General features: G+C 40.8%; 1 long non-coding RNA gene across 4 annotated transcripts in view; it reads left to right on the plus strand.

Moving 5' to 3' along the window:
* The window catches only part of LOC309452215, a 35,833-nt gene extending 30,583 nt beyond the window's left edge, over positions 1-5,250 (plus strand). For all 4 annotated transcript variants that reach the window (XR_014186466.1, XR_014186467.1, XR_014186468.1 and 1 more), the window contains one exon: positions 4,646-5,250. This is a non-coding gene — a long non-coding RNA (uncharacterized lncRNA). The remainder of the gene's footprint in view (positions 1-4,645) is intronic.
* Positions 5,251-17,455: the final 12,205 nt, after the last annotated feature.

The following is a 17,455-nucleotide window of genomic DNA, read 5'->3' on the forward strand; positions in this document are numbered from 1 at the left end:
CATTTGGATGGATAAGTCTTGGTGCTTGTAAGCGAGCATGAGAGTGTGAGTGAATTCAGTCTATGAGAGAAAAAGTGTCAGTGGGTAACATCAACTTACCTGGAGATTTTGTAGGTAGCTGTTACCTTGCCCTTGCCTAACATACTGAGTTTTATTACACTAAGTTCCCTACAGTTGCGCCTTTAATTTGAAACCTGATAAAACACAGATTGTTTTCTCTTGGTTTTATTTTAGTATGTGTTTGTTATCTGTCATCATTTAAACTTGATTTTGCATTTTTGGGCCCCACTTACTCATTTTGGTTAGATTAACAGTTGTCCATGATTCTGAGTAACCTAAATAACTGTATTTTATGCTGTGGTACTCACGCACCCCATTTTCTGGAGGAGTAACAACTATATCATAACATAGGACCAAATCCTTTCTTTCGAGACATTTTGCAGTTAACTCTTTGCCAATTTATTATCTTGAAATTGGTCATTTAATCCAATATTTTGCCATATTTGTACTCATCAGGTTTTGATCTATGACTGTCTCTGTCTTGGGTTTTTTTGTTTGTTAGCTTCAGGAGAATTCTTCTCTTATTTCAGACTTCGAAAGAACTTCTGTTATCGGAATGAATAGATCCCAAGTCAGAACTGGATTATCAGATGTAGTAGTTTTTCTGTTCTGTTATTCTTTTGCACATGATGCCTCGTATGATTTTTGCTTATTGTTTTTACTAGGATTAGATTTACAAATTTGCATGAGACTCCTGTTTGATTCAGATAACTTCTTGAAGCTCGTTGTTCCTTCATAATGTTTTGTTATTTTTTTCCTGGCAATAAACATGTTTTCGGAGACTCAGATATTTTCTTAGCATGTAGGATGTATCTAGGGCTTTTGTTTCCTTATTTTGTGCTTTAGGGGCCTTCTTCATGTTACTGAAATCTCCTTTTCAATAGGGTATATTTGAAGCTCAATAAGTATAACAGGGAGAAGCATGTATTGTGGGGCATGAACTCTGCATATATGAAGTTGCTCCTTATATTTCTGACTTCTACCTTACGAGTCCTACATTTTACCATTTTCTCATTGATTGTTTCAGAAAATAGCTTATGACACTTTGTCACACATATGACAAGGGTTTCCATGGTTTGTGTCCTCCATCCTGCTTCATCTGCCAAAAATTCTATATGCATTCTGAATCCACATATATCTTCCCATCACTCTTATTCTCCCTTCTTTTTCACTGTGTTGAATTGTCTTGAGGATTTGCCTGTCATTCAGACTGGAGAGAATTCAACTGGCACCAGCCATGAAATATACTCCAGTGCTTTGTTATAAGCATTAAGAAATTTAGAAAATAACAAAGGTGATGCATAACTCTGCATTTTCTACATGGCATGTGTGCATAATTCTAGAATAATTACATGGTTAGATACTGTTTAATAAAATACTTGATAGCATTGTAAGACTGTTTTTGCATTGTTGTAAAATAGTTTTATTTGGGCATTGAGGTGTGTATATACCTCTTATTACATATTTTGTTCATAGCGGCTGTAGGGGCTTCTTAGCAAACTGAATTTCAGAGAAGGCTTTGAAGAAGTGCAATGAAGTATATTTTCAAATATTTAAGGGATTTTCCCTAAAGTGTAAGATGTAAAACAGGAAAAGGTGTAAGAGGTTTGAAAATACAATGTGGGTGAGAGAGGAGCTGGAAGCTGAACTCCTGGCACTGAATGACAGGTGGGAGATAGGAGGCAAAGAGATAGAAGAATCATCTCCAAATTTATTTTTCAGTAAGAAGTGGGGATTTTTGAAAGTGTTTTAGCCCAACACAATAAATCAGACAGTATGATCTAATGGCCTTTTCAGCTTTGTTTCATGAAAATTTGTCTTGCTTCAAATGCGAGCAAACCACAGCTGGCTTCCTGACGGTGCCTAAGGAACAATAGGTGCAGTGGTGATAAGCGAGGAAAGGCCTTGAAAGTCAAGATGAGTAACAGATATTAGAGGAGAAGTCAGGGAGAGCTGTGGGAGACAGTGGTGCGTTCTCCAAGTAATTGACCAGGAAAAGGGTCTTTGCAGCAGTTTTCTGAATCAAGATCAGTCTCAAAAGCAGAGAGAAAAGTGTTGCTGAATCAAAATGCAATGATGATGATAACCTGACTGCTTCAGTTTGTTGGAAGAATTAAGAAAAATACTATCTTGGGAATGTTGCACTGAAAGTATCTGCAAATTATTAATATGTATCTGAGGATTTGTAGTAAATTTGAGATCTAAGGTGATGCTAGAGGTATGTGTTAGAGCAGTAGAGAGGACGACGGTGTAGCTGTGCAGCTCTGTATGTATCACCATCAGTTAAGTCGTTCATATGAAAACTTCAAATATCTGCCCTCAAAAGTAATTGTGAGTCCTTTACTCTTACAATTGCTTCCCAGTTTAGAATATTTCCCCACTGCCACCAAGGACTGGACTTCAGTTGTCCAGTTTGACTGGTAATGTTGCAGTGGCGTGGCTAGCATGATAAGGTATGTTTTGCATTTGCTGGGAAGGCACTGATCTTTTTATTTGGCTTAGAGTAATAATGAACACTGGGCACAGTAATTTCTTTATAATTAAATTATTAAGTCAAGTCTTCTAATAACTATACTCCATCGTACTTCAGTAAAATAATTAGTTGATTCACTTCCTAATTCTGGTCCTGGCTGATGGTGTAAGAATTCTCCCCAGCAGGAGGAAGCTTTCAGTTTGCTTGAGGCTTTTGTAGCCAGGTCTTGTACCAGCTGCAGTCGTCCTTTCCTTCCCGCTTCACCATGTCCCAGAACTTGCAGGTGGAGAAGCGGGGACCAGAGAAATGACAGAGGAAATAACATCTGTTCTTGGCTGATTTTCAACTGGTGTATAGTCGTATGGGCATGCTAGCAAATAGATGTGAATTAGAATTGTCTCTAGGCTTTTCTCACTTAAACCAGAGGCGGGGCAACACTAGTATCAAGGAGGCATAACCCAAAGGAAAAAGAAAAAAAAAAAAGAAAAGCTTTTTATTTTCTTTCTTATTATTTTTGTGATACCTACATTTCCACCAGATATGGAAATATGAACTGTTAATGCATTTTTGCAAGATGAGGAAGAAAGATTGTCTTGGGTGTCCAGCAGTTAAGTGTTCAGATTAAAATATTAAAGTATGTAGTATGCTTGGGGAAGAGAAATTTTAAAATTGCCTTTACTCAGAAATGTAACTCTTTGGAAAGGAATTTGATAAGAATAGCCCTTCAGTAGTGTCAGGTTATTCAGAGAAAAAGAGCAGTGCTGGCCAGGTAAGGCAGTAAATGACTTTTTGCTTGCTAAAAATTTTGAATTCATAAATTTGTGAGCAAATGCACTTCCTGGCATGCCAGACATCTGCAGACAAAATGCTCAGTACGTCTGCAAGATCCCAATGCTGGATGGCCACAGCCGGTGGGGAGAGCTGAGGCGGGAGGTCTGGTGTCCTGTGGGTCACCAGGCTGGGACCATTCCAGCACACAGCGAGGCAGAGCTCTGCTGGGGGGCACTTTGTCCCCCTGCCCCGGGGGGCTTCCTGAGAGGCTGCCCAGTTTTAGTCTGTAGCTCTCTTGACATAACCAAAATATGATGCTATATTCTAAGTATGGTGTTACAGGTTCTTTATTGTACTGGTTTCTGACACATGTGGCATACAAGTGGGAATTCAACTTTAAATGGAAATAAATATTTTGATAGCTATCCTGAGCTAACACCAGCACTAAGACAACAAAACTGTTGCCTTCTCCCACAAATTTTGGAAATCACGTCTGCCTTGCATATCTTCATATAAAAGTACTCTAAATAAAGTCAGTTTCTCATCTCAGCAAAAAGGGCATCTTCATGTCCATAGTGAATAGAAAACCAACATGATACTCAACGTTGCAGTCTGTGGCTCTGTGTGCTCGTTCCATCATAAACCTGGTAGTCCTTAGAGTCTTCACTGCTGCTGTCACACATTCCTGTTCTCTTAAAGCCTCTGTCTCAGTGGGCAAGCCTCCTTATAAAATAGACATTATTTTGAGATAGTGTATTTTCTCATTGGCAATTCTATATGATACCAGGTGGGTGCTACTGTGAGCTTTTATTAGTATGTTAGGGAGAAACATCAGCATAAAAAGTGACTTCATGTAACACAATGCCAAGCCAGAACTTCTCACAACCTTTAGATTGGCGTAACGGTAAATGTTTTTGTAGTGATGATATTACTTTGTCAGTTTGACAGTGTTTTAAAATATGGTAAGATTATCTCATTTTTTATATTAATGTTACAGAGAGGCTAAAAATCTATGTCTAGAAATAAAGAGATGATGAATATAAAATATCACCTTTATTGATTTTTAGACCGCTCTCTTTAAAATAATAAAACAAAAAAGCAGCAGCACGCAAATGCGCTGAAGGTACTTGTGTTTTCCTGAAGGGGAATATGCTGTGATCAGTTAATGCTGTAAAAAGCTCTTGATGTATGATATCACTGTAGCCTTTCCTGTAGTTGCAGCATTTTGTGGTAAAAATGGTGTAGACACTCAGATTATTTTTCTGTGATTAGTTTGGTGCCTCTTTAATTTGAGCTGCGCACTGTTTACATGTTTCATTCTTTTTCCGTTTACATATTTAGGCCCTAATTCTGCCACTGAATTTGTTCAAATGGACCTCGATAGCCATGGGGCCCGACTGGGTTGATAGGACTCCGGATGACTGCAAGTTCCTACTCTGAAGATCTGATTGTAGGTCTGAACCTAAATTTCTCTTTTATTCCCTGTTTATTTGCTTCTAATTCACGAAAAATATCCTACAAAATGGTATTGTCTTTGAGTCTGATGCACATCTACATTAGTAGATAGTGTAGGGACTGTGTGCTTGGGATATTGTCAGACATCATTGAAATATTTCAGTTGTGCCCTGTGCTAGAAACTCATGATTGCCATGGTTATTGTGTTGTATCTTCACACTCAAGAGCTTCGTACCTAAAATGGATATCATCACCTATGTTTTCAGACATTGTGGTATTTCTCTTAACTCAGATTTTGAAGTCAGAGTAACTCTTGGCACTTTATTCAGATCATTTTTAAAGGTGTTGGTATAATATATTTGGTTTTTGTTTGTTGGGCACAAAGTACATCTATTTTATCTTATTTTGCAATGCGCTATTTTCTTAGTAGCCTGCTATTACTGAAAGTTTTCAATATGATGATACTCTGTCATGTAAACCAATAAAATAAGTAGGAAAAGGCTCTTTTACTAGCTCTCCTGTTGCTTTTTCTGTTTCTGTGGCTGTGGTTACATGACAGCTGAGAGTGAGGATATTTTTATTTTTGGGAACCAGAGAGTGTCTTTAGTTTACACTGAGTGATGTTCCCTGTCCTATTCCATATGACTATGTTGCAGTTTTACTGAGTACTAAAGTTAAATAGCCCTGATAGAGGCTGGAATGGACTTTGAGAAATCACATTAAAAATAGAGTTTGAGGGGAAAATGGATATCCTCCATCTCTGTGTGTGTGTTAGTATTTATATTGTATGGACTTTTAAAAACAAGTATATAGCAATACAGCATAATTAACAGATGAAAAGATCCAAAACTTTCTCTGTATACAGAGATTGATAAATACCTTCATTTTTTTTCCTTTGTAGGCTTATTACAATGATAGCTTCACAGTACTTGATGAATTATTTGCATATTCCTAGAACAACAGAAAAGCACTGTTGTCCTGTTTGACCAAGGAGAAAACTGAGCCACTCGTTAGGTCGGTAGTGAAGTTGATGATATTAATTGGGTTCTCCTGCCTTTTAAAGTTGTGCCTCCAGCTCCATTTCTCCCTCAAAAGCCAAAGCTTCCAGTATGATCAGCTGCTTTGCATTTCTGTGTGAAAGGCCTGAAGTGTTTCTGTTTGGATTCCCAGAAAATGAGGAAGACAAGGTTGGTGGCCACCTGCCAAGGTGTGTGGTCTGACTCGCTCCTCATTCACAGAAGCCGATGGCAAAGGCAGAACCGAGTGTTCCTGTGTGGCGTTCAACTGCCTTAACCACATGCCCATTGCTCTCTTCCTGTAGTTGTCTGTCTTGTTCTCTGCACAACTTCTGGAGCAAACACATATATCAGCCTATAAATAATCTAATTCAATACACAACCCTGATTCATTTCCTGAACAGTGTGAGTCCTGGACACAGAAGGTGGCCGTGGTCCTGTGGAAAAGTTTAGCAGAGTGGATGAGGCCAAATATTGTTATTAAGTATTTAAACTTTGCAATGAAATAGCATTCTTTTAATGTAGCTTATTATAGCTAGAGCTTGAAGTATTTTTAACAAGGAACAAGAAGAAATGAATGCTTTTATATCTGGTTGTAACTGTGTCCCTGTCTAGCACGTGAACATGAACATTCAGCTCAGTGGAATATGGAACATCAGCTGGTAGAAGGAGGGTGGTCACCTCGAGGGAGGAAGGGAGGGAAGAAAGGTGAGTAGTAAACGCCCGGGGTATACCCAGTTTACTTTCGAGTCTCAGGAACTATGAGGGGAGAGTTTACCCTAGCTTTTGTTTTGTCTTCAGCATTCCCAGCACAAGAAAGGAGCTCCTCTAGAGTTTCTCAGTGCAATAGATGTTGGGGATGTGCAGCCTGTTCCTATAGTCTGCTAATAGTGTAAATAAAGACATGGAAATCAACGGTGGGGTTTTCTCCCATCTGTGTTATTTTTGTCAGAAAATAAGAGGAGGCACTCCTCAAGTCCCCCTGTTTTCTACCAGATTAATTTCAGGGCTGGTCCGTATGATCCTAGATCTCAAAAATAGGTAGCAAAAACTTTTATAATAGAAAATAGTGCTCTCAGCTTGCCCCTTTAATCTTCCCTGTCAGCCTCTAGTGGCCTGTGATGTTTGTAAGCCACTAAGGATGGTGTGTAGATTCCAATGCCAGAGCAGTCGTGATGGGAATCACAAGCTCATCTGTTTATCTTTTATGTTAGACTTGATTAGGATGACAGTTGTTTTGGGTTTTTTTTCAGATAAATCTTGCCAGACTATGGGCTAGGTTGCAGGTTTTGTTCATGTTCTACCTTATCCATGGAGGATGCTTGAGATTGGGTGACCGGGCTAGTGACTTGCTATGTGGAAAACAAAGCAAACTCACACCTTGGTTTTGTGTATTTTTCTCTGGGTCATCTATGTCATCTTTTCCCACAAGTAATGCAGGGAATTCAAATGTCCTGTAAAGATTGCCAGAGGTGATACTGAGACATACAAGCAGTTAGGAAAGCTTTGGTCAAGCGATTCACAGAAATTAATAAAAACAAAAAAGCCTGCAAAAGTACATCAGTTCCACTGGCATTTTGTTGTAAAGAAAAAAAATCAAAACCCTGGGTTTAACACTTTTTTTTTCTAATAAGGTTCAGTTTTCAAAGTTTAGCGGCTGTCAAGAAATTGTGGGAGCAGGAAGAATCAGTCTTGATGGGGCAGAATCACTTTAAGCCAGTATCTCATCTCAACGCTCTGTATTGTGAAACCATGGCCTCAAACTTCTGCCTGTCATATCAGATAATATTATCATTGATTTATTATGTTATTTCATGTTATCCATTGTTTGTAACATTTTGGCAGGGATTGTTTTCATTTTCTGGTTGCTTCTTGTTTGTTTGGTTTTGGTTTTTTTTGGGTTTTTTTTAAACCAACACCTAGTGTGAGGGAGCCCTGATCCATGACTTGCCTTTCAGGTAGTAGGATAATACAAGTAGTAATCATGCCTGCTGCTAAAAATTTTCTACCTTATTTCCATTTGCATTTGTTTGCCTTCAGCTTCCAGTCATTGATTCTTGTTATGCCTTTCTCTGATGGATTAAAGAGCTCTTTAGTACTCACTATTTTCTCCCCAGGAAGGTGCTTTTACCCTGTAATCAAGTTACTGCTCAGTCTTCTTTTTTTAAAGGGAAAAAAAAAAGCACTAAATAGCTTGAGCGTTTTATGGTTCTCATTATTTTTTTCACATTCTCAGATTATTTTTGTGGCTCTTTTCTATCCTTTCTCTAATTTTTCTATTAAAAAGGAGACATAAACTGTATTTTACTAGTTACATACACAGAAGTAAAATCACTGGTTACTTCTGTGTTAGCATAGTCAGAAATTGATGTTTTTGCAAGGTCAGATAAAATTAAAAAATATTACTTCATCACATCTGAGTATGTAATTATTAGAGGACAGAAAAGGATGGATCATTTTAAAAACATTTAAAAGCTTCAGAAACTTCAAAAGAGCTATCAAATCAGCAAGACAGGGTGTGCAGGAGGGGTTGCAAAAGTTTTTGTGTTGAGGTTTTTAAGGAAATAGGAGTTAGAAATAACAGTCTTAACTGTAAAGCAACAATAAATCAAAACCTTAAGTGCTGTGGATAACATGGTAATACATACTTGCCAAAATTGTGTAGGATTGAACGCAAAACCTTTGCTAGTAGCAGACCATGTAGACTGAACAGATGTGAATATATACATCCCTCATATCTGCTTAAGCCCCCAAGTAGCCACTTGCTTATATTTGGAAACCCTGGAACAGTTACGTGATCTGTTATGCTGTAATAAAAGAAATAACATAGTATCAAGAATTTCCTTTGTTATAAAAGCTGTCACCTTTAAGTCAGATAAGAGTTCAAACAATCAAAATCTACAGCTTCAAAGAGGCTCTTGAGAGTTTTACTGCTTCAGTATTTCTTATCACAGGAGTGGCTATTAATTTTTATTTTTATCCATACTTTAGGACAAGATTGAGTTAAATTTACCCTAAAGAGACTGACCAGATGCCTGCCTGGTCAAAGCATCTTGGCCTACCCAATGACTTTTATGCATATCACGCATATCAGCATCCGAATTGAATCCTCATTCCCAGATCCACACTTATCCCTCATGGAAACCATCAGATTTTCATTAAATTGAACTGCAGACTGTTTAAACTCTCAGTGCTCCAGATCAATTTAATGCAAGTTTGTCTAATGTTGTGTCTTACACAGCTTTGGGGTCACCATGTTGACTTTCTGTCTGAACTGTCTTGCTGTTTGATTCAAAAAGAGTACGCATTTCCTTTGTGGCAAAATCACCTCAGTGAAACTTGGGGCGTATTCATTAAGGGACTTAATTTGTTTCAGCAAAATTAAAGTGCATGGAAACATGGTAAATGAGGGGAAAAAAAGGAGAATTAAAATAATGTAAAAGACTTAAAATCCTCTAAAACCCCTGTTAACCTCATCTAGGTATTCCTGCTCCAGCAAGGGGATTGGATTAGATGATCTTTCAAGGTCCCTTCCAATCCCTAACATTCTGTGATTTTGTAAAAGCGAATAAGGACAGAACTGAAAGCCAAATGGCCTCCAGTTAAGACAGTACTAATCTAAATAGATTTAAAGTACAAGTTTGCGTTAATGAAAAAGTTAATTCTAAATTTTTGGTAGCATGGGGTGACTTGGGGTAGAAGTTGTTCCTCTGAGATGATGAGCTCAAAGAGCCCTTTTCAAAATAACTCTCTGTTGTTGGAAAGACATGAGAGAAGTGGTCATTCCCTTCAATGCCTTTTGGTCTCACAGGCTTAGTCAATATAAAGTATGTCCTTTCTTACATCCTGGGTCGCCTCAGTTTCTTCTCCTCAGTCTCCCAAGTCCTGAAATAGAACCCTTAAATAGAGGTGATGGCTCTGAGAAAGAACATGGTAGAAGCAATAGGATGATTTTGATAGGAGCTGGAGACAGACTCTGTAAGAATACTGCATGACTTCACTTCTTTGAATGACCATTTACGAGGTGACACTCTTTCCTGAGCCAGTGATAAACAGGGACAGCTGCATATGATGGTAGGTGTTTGACCAATACAGCACCCGCTGGAGTATAATATATACTGGATAACCGTTCTAGGGGTGGAGGGAGAGAGGTGGTGGCTAGAATATTACTTTCCCATTAAATAATGCTAGTGGGGAGTATTTGGTGAGCAAGTACAGCTGCCACGGTGCATTTTCCAGCTTATCTTTGCATAGCAGTATGGGGAAAAGAAGAGGAGATAAAGGGGACAGGAAGGAGAGAGAGATGGGGAAAGAATAACAGTTTTTTGAGGATTCTTTTGCTCTTCCAGGTTATGTTCTTTGCCCTCCTTCAGTGATTCACTCTGATAACTTGTAGTACTTGTAATCTTCCTTGAGCACCATATCTTATTAGGAAGTTGGCAAGCTGAAGTTGCTGAAGATGTGGACAATTCCCTGAATGAATGAGAAACACTCCATTGTCTACCACTGCATTGTTGGGGATGAGACAGACACTACTCAGGGACAACCATATGCACTTGGCTGTATTCAGTGAAAGGGCAAGACTGTCCTGTCAAACTATGCAACTTCCTTTTAGAAGCTGTAAGCTCATGGTTATTTCCTCCAATATTTCCTTTAACTGCTTGTATGCAGTGTAGGCATCATAGTAGATCCCGTGTGGTTACCAGATAGAGTGAAGTGTGCTGCATCCTCTGTTTCTTCAGATATCAGTATCCAATAAATTTGCATTACTTTCCTGTCTTGTGTAGATAATAGTGTGCTAGGATTTCTAATATCAGGGACTGTGTTGGTATTAAGGTATCTTCTACATATTCAGAAGCAGATGGTTTAGCCTGTGTTGCAGATATGGATAAGAGTCCTGTATAAAGGATCAGAGTACAGGTCAGAGTGATGTTTGTGTATTGTGTATTTTCAGAAAACAGAGAGATAAGGGAAAAGTAGCTCTGTCCCAGCACTATAGGTGGCTCGAGGAATCTTTCCAATTTAACTTGTGGCATTGAGGGCTATCTAAATGAGTCCCATGTGTGAGGGAGCATACTTTGTTGAATCTTCTGGGCTGGACAGAATAGGAAGGGAAACTTGGATGTTCTTCATCCCCTTAGGCTTGGTTGGATTCTGCCTGGTCAGGTGTAGAAATCTAATAGTGGTGTGAGCATCAAAAGCTTACCTGCCCCTAGACTGGAGTGAGGGAGGCTGAGTACTAACACCTCTAGACAAGAGTATTTGTGAAGGAAGGTGGAGAGCAGCCTTTGAGTGTATTGGAAGCAGCTGATAACTCTTTGTGCTGGACTTGAGTGTACAATCACATAAATGGTCTGGAGATTTTGGAGAGAAATTTAATATTTGATGCAATGTTGCCAGAAAGTTGAAGAGATAAGTGGATGTTGCACTGCACGTTGTGCTCTCAGCAAAGCAAACATCTCAACAAGTCAGTTATTTCAGAAATTGTGCAGTCCTGGAGGAACATTTCTTGAATTTATTTTTGATGTTGAAGCTGAACACAGTTCCCGTCTGTCTAAAACTGAACAGTGTGGATATACACTTTTGCTATGAAAATATGTTTTCTTGAATACTGTATATCTGTTAATTCCTCAAAAAGTGTGCAAATTTTAATGTTATCTATTCTATGGATGAAAGCACTGTGTTAATACTGACCCTGATTTAAGAACATACCAGCTCTAGAAATGAGAGAATTGTCTGCAGGGCTCAGATGTCAACAAAAATCAGCAGTTTCGCTCTTGAAGCCTGGTGAGGAAATTCGTGCAGAGGCACCAGTGCCATCCCTGCTCCCTGCCTGCCTCTCCCAGACCACATCCTTCAGTCAGACGAGGTTACCTTGTCTGGCTGCAACTCCTCAGTTACCACTTATTCGCACATCTAGACTAGCCAGCCATTCATCCATGCTGAAAGGACAAATCATAGTCATAGAATACCAGGTTGAAAAGGGACCACAGGGATCATCATCTGGTCCAGCCTTCCTTGGCAAAAGCACAGTCTAGACAAGATGGCCCAGCACCCTGTCCAGCTGAATCTTAAAAGTGTCCAATGTTGGGGAATCCACCACTTCCCTGGGGAAGTTATTCCAAAGGCTGATTGTTCTCATCCTGAAAAATTTCCCTCTTGTGTCCAATCAGAGTCTCTCCAGGAGTAACTTGTACCCATCACTCCTCATCTTTTCCATGTGACTCCTTGTAAAAAGGGAGTCTTCATCTTCTCTCCTCTTCTTTCTATCCAGCCTTTAAATACTGGAATGGCGATGAGGTCTCCCCTAAACCTTCTTTTCTCAAGGCCTTCTGAAACCCTGTTCCCTAGATAGTGCTCACTAATAACAGCCAGCGACATATGCAGATTATTTGTATCAATCTGAGCAAATCCATCTGGAAAGGTAAAGCAAAGCACATTCCATGCATTGTTACTATTTCCAGCCATGCTAAGTCTCATTGATTTGAATTGAGCCTTTATCTTCTAGAAATTATTTTAAGGAAGTATTTGAAGTATCTCCTGAAAATTTTGAATAAGACACCAGGGGAAAAAAAATTGTTTTAAGTTTGCATGTAATAAGCAATTGAGAATTGTGTTCATCTGGGCTGCATACAGGCTGGTACCGCAGCCTGAGGAAAAGGACAAATACAGCCAGTGGTTTTTCCAGGTGCAGTGTGAACAACCTACTTGCTGTACGGCTGGAAGTGTTTGAAAGCAACATTGACAATCTAAATCACCAGCAGCTCCATCGTAAGTACCTGTGCCATGTGCCCAGGTGCCCTCTCTCTGTAGATGTTTTGCTCTTGTTTTGAGCTGAAAATGTAACATTTTTGTTAAGAAAAGCTTTCAGGTCTGGTTAAAAGTAGCCTAATTGTAGCTTTGGATTTGACTGACAAGCTGTTTTTTCTTGTGCCATTTTCACTGTAATATCCTCTTAATTTTGACCTGAAGAAACAGTTATCCCATTCCTTGGAAGGCAGAACAGAGTGACAAAATCTAGAGGTCCAGTGATGACACCAAACCTCTTTCTTGTCAAAGCAAGCTATGAAATCACCTGCTTTCCAGCTAAAACCACTGGGGAGTAAGCAGTGTCCTTCACAGAATGCAAAATTTGCAAGAGAAGGTGTTGGCATGGAACAACCGCCTTCTTTCCCCAGGGGAGATGTGCTGCCCTGCATCCAGTCTCTCCTACATCTCCTGTATTTGATGCAAGTGCCTTTTCTCATCTCTGTCAGCAACCACAGCACTCAAGACTGAGACTTGCTAAGGTCTGGCTCTTTATATGCTGCAACTTCCTTGAAAATTCTGCTGGAGGGGTCTCACCAAAGTTTTTCACAAAGCTATTTTGGGGGCTGGGTAGAATGAGATCCCTACTCTGCATACCCCTCTTGATCAGGTTTCACTGCCAACCAAGTGGTCTGTACTTCTTGGGATTCTCCCTCCTTGTTTGTCTTTGATAGAAGTCTTCAGCTGTGAGCTACATGGGGGATGATTTGAAGTGAGAACAAAATTTTAAATAAATAAAATAAAACTCAGTTTTCATCATTCAGTTCAAACTTTTTCTGTTCCTACTGAGCAATAAATCATTTAGAAGAACAGTTCTGTCTTTGGAGAGGCCTCTCTCTGTTATCTCTAAAGAAAATGGAAAACAAAAGGATGCTTTTAAAAAAGGCTGAAAATATATAGCTGATGTTTCCATCCAAGTTCAGCTTCTCTTCCATGGAAAAGCTGTTGAACCAAAAGGCTCATTACAAACATTTCTGCGAGTTTTAAAGTAAGTAGCTACAAGGCATATTGTAAAAATTGAGGTATTTGAAAACATGTGTCTAATAGAAATCATAGCCTTACTCTTGCTTTGCAATATGACATCCAATCCGTGTGACTTTTTCCAAAGTATACTCTAGTTTGCAAAACACCAAATTACCAAATAGGGGTTTTGAAACTTCCTGTGCAGCTACATACTTTTTTTTTTTTTTTTCAGAGCAGTCATATTGGGCTGTTATGACCCAAACAGTCTACGGGCGAAGCCTCTGTGCATGAAGTCAAAGGTGGCTTGTGTTATCCAGGTTATCTCAGTGATTGCACCTGTCATGTGGAGTGTAATTTAAAACAGATTTGGACTTCAATAAGGTTTGCAGAAGAAGGCATGTTTGTAAAGTATCAGAAGGGATGTGGCACAGCATGAACAAGAGAAGAAACATATACTGCTTCTGTAAAAAATGCTACCGTCTGCAACTGATGAGTAAATTCTTTTTAATTCTGTCATCAAGGGCTGCAGAAGAAACACACTGGAATGTGGAAACTTGTACAGGCCTTAGCACAGAACTAGCAGAGATGAAGGAAAACCTTTACAGGAATATGTCATGTAATCACAATCTCCTCATCACTCGCCCTTTACTAAATTGTTTGCTGTCACAACAGCTGGGAATAAATAACTTCCTTTTCCTTCCTTTCAGGTCTGGTTTTCAAGGAGGAAACTTTAAAAAGTTCAGCACGTGCAAAGCTATCAGCTCCTGCACACTAGGCCACATAAACGCTCATGCTTTTTACAGTTTTCCTCTGCTCCGTATTCTGTGTAAAGATTTAAACTTTAAGACACAACCCAGCCAAAAAAAGACTTTCCTTGAGAAAGAAACATCAGTGTTCCTTACTGTTAATGTATTTTCGCAAGATTTCAGGTAGCAGAACCACTGTCTTCATGTGTCCATCAGCACTTCTTCACAAATGAGGCAGTTTCAGAATTAGGGTCATTACTTAGAAGGATCTTTGACTTTCATAAAGAGCCCTGCCTTGCCAAAAAATTGATGATTGTGAAGAAGGTTTGGAATTTGTTTGCCTTCTCATTGGCAATATCTTCAAAGAAGCAACAGCTCGAGGGGAAATGTTAGAAGGCAACAGTGGTAATGAAGCAGCAGCCACTGGTTTGGGCATTGGATCCAGAATAGAAATTACCGGACTCTGGATTAACTGAGGGGATCAGATGAATACTAATACAAATATTCTGTCAGCAAAAAACTGTGTATGATTTGTGGGGCCTGTTCCTCAGCCATTAGGGGCCCAGTTAACTCAGGAAGACTTTGAGGAGAGATTGGTGTTTTCTTGGATGGGACAACCGCCAGAGGACAAGGGTAGAAAGTGTGAACAACACTCGGAAGCAGCCCTGATAAAAACTTCTTGAATTATAAAGTTGCCCTGCTGTGTATTCAGATGCTTACTGGGAGGTGGTTTACATCTTGTGAGGCTGAACAACTCTCAGCTCAATGTATCTTAACATATGCTGCCGGCTTCCTAAACAGGAACATTCCTTCATAGAACCTATGTATTACTCAATGGGACTTACTGGTACTGTGCGCAAAAGTGTATTGAAAGAGGTAAGCCAGTGAGGGAAAAAAATGCAATTTTTTTTTCACATCGTCCAAATGTCAATGTGAGACTGAGACGAGTCATTGATGTGTAGCACTCCGCAGTGAGGCTTAGTGTAAAGAGTGTCACTGCGCTCCCTCCACTACAGTAACTCCTCCTAGCAGATCACCACCCATGGCCTCTGCTAGGGGATCTGCTCATTTCAGACTTAATTAGGTGGCAACATTGTCTTATAAAGATTTTAGAAATACCACCCCGCTTACAGAAGGAAGAACAAGCACAAAGGTTTCTCCAAGGATCATCGAACAGTAAGTCTTCAGCAAAGCCAAGTTCTTGCAACCTCTTCTGTGGCTTAATTCCCAGAGACAAACCACACAAAGTGACCACTTAGGTGCATCTTCACAGGGTTTTACCACAGCTCTTCTACTGACACAATTAAAATGATTCAATCCACCTCACATGGAGGCAAGCAAGTAGAGAATTGAGCCATCCCAGCATAAAAGTGTCTGCGGTGAGTTAGTACTAGTATAATTATATAGGTTTCTTTTTGATCACATTTGTATCTAAAGAAAGAGGAAGCTAGTTTATTGAACTTAGGCCTGGCTGCAGTGGAAACTGGTACAATTATGACTTTAAGATGTGGGTTTGGGGCTTTTTTAAAATTCTCGGTATACATACAGCTTTCCATTTGCATGGGCCTAAAGTTAATAGGCGGTTATTCTCTAAGTTTCTCTCTTGGTAAGATCTAAGCAAGCAGTGTTGGGCTAAATGGAAAGGTACATGGTGTTATTATTCTTGGATTTAGAGGTTGGTTTTGCCTGGGACCTTAAGCACAACTTCCTAGGAGTCACTTTTCACTGTAGTTAATTCCTGCTACTGAATGCTGTTAGCCATGGTCCCACCAAAGAAAACATAGGGACTTTATCAGTTATTTTATCTTGTCAGATGATAATACTTTTAATTTTATTGTTAGTCACAAATTTTCATGTGCAAATAGTTGATTTGGACAATCTACTTGATCATCATGCCCTCTTAAAATCTTCTGCTATCCATGAAGTTTCAGAAGGATTTGTGCTTTCGCACATAAGGATTTGTCCTATTTTCACATTTAGGCAGCCTACAAAACACTAAGGATCATACAGACCATGTCTTAGTGTTACCTGCTACTCACTTTGGTAACAACGGTTATAAGGTCAGAACAGTTTCTAATATGTACACCTGTATATAGGTCCCCTCATTCAAGGTTCTGTAACCTCAGTAAGCGCACTGGTAACACCTTGCAGGGGAGGTCAGCAGTTTTGGATTTGTCACAACAGCACTACTCCCAGGGTTGTTTGCACCAGTAAAGTAGGTGTGAACAGCAAGGCAGATGTAAAGGGGTATTCCTTCCATTCGGTAGTCCTCTACAGATGATTCGTACAGTGCACCTGACTATAAAAAAAGCAGAGGGAGAAGCAACGAAGGGCAGGTGAGATGTGGCCCAGATTCCCAACTTTGCCCCTGCACAGGGATGCCCAAGCTGGCACATGGGGCATCATTTCAGAAGCGCTGAGAACTGAGAGGCTGCCCTGCCATCACAGCCTGCTCCTTCTCACCCAGGGGGTTATGAAGAGAGCCAAGACCTTCTGATTCTCGTTCTTACAGATAATTTACCGATTTCTACAAAAAGAACATCGCAAGCTGCCACATAACGCAGTGCGCGCAGGCAGAACCCCGCACGCCGCCGCAGCAGCAGAAGGCAGCGCCTGTGCGCCATACAGCGCCGTGCGAGGGCTGAAGCCGGGCAAGGGGAGCCGGAAAAAGCGGGCTCGCCCCTCCGAGCCCCACTCCGACCCGAGCCCCCGCCTCAGTTTCCGCATCTGTGAAATGGGGCGGTGCGGCCCAGCAGGGAGGGGCCGCACGGGGTTGGGGGGCAGCAGTGCTGCCGGGGCATCACGGGAGCGCCCGCGGCGCCGGCGACCTCGCTGTGCTTCCCCCTTCGGTGGCGGAAGCCGGGCGGGGGGCGGCCCTGGGGGCGGCGGAGGCCGTCGCAGCGACGGGCTGAGCGGTGGTGGCCCGCACTGCTGGCAGGCGGCGGCGCGGCGCCGAGCCGCCGCCTCGGAACTCTACATCCCGCCGCCGCCCGGCTCCCTCCACTCACTTTTATATTTGCGCGCCCTTTCAATCCTCAGTGACGTGTCCCGCGCCGCGCCCAATCGGCTGAGCTCTCTGGTCAGGACAATGGAAGGGCCTCGGCCAATCGGCGCGGCGGCTGGCTTGGCGGCAGCCAATGGGGACGGGGCTGTGTTGAGAGTAA

This window comes from Streptopelia decaocto (assembly GCF_964273445.1).
Source record: "Streptopelia decaocto genome assembly, chromosome: 1".
NCBI classification, from domain to species: Eukaryota; Metazoa; Chordata; class Aves; order Columbiformes; family Columbidae; genus Streptopelia; species Streptopelia decaocto.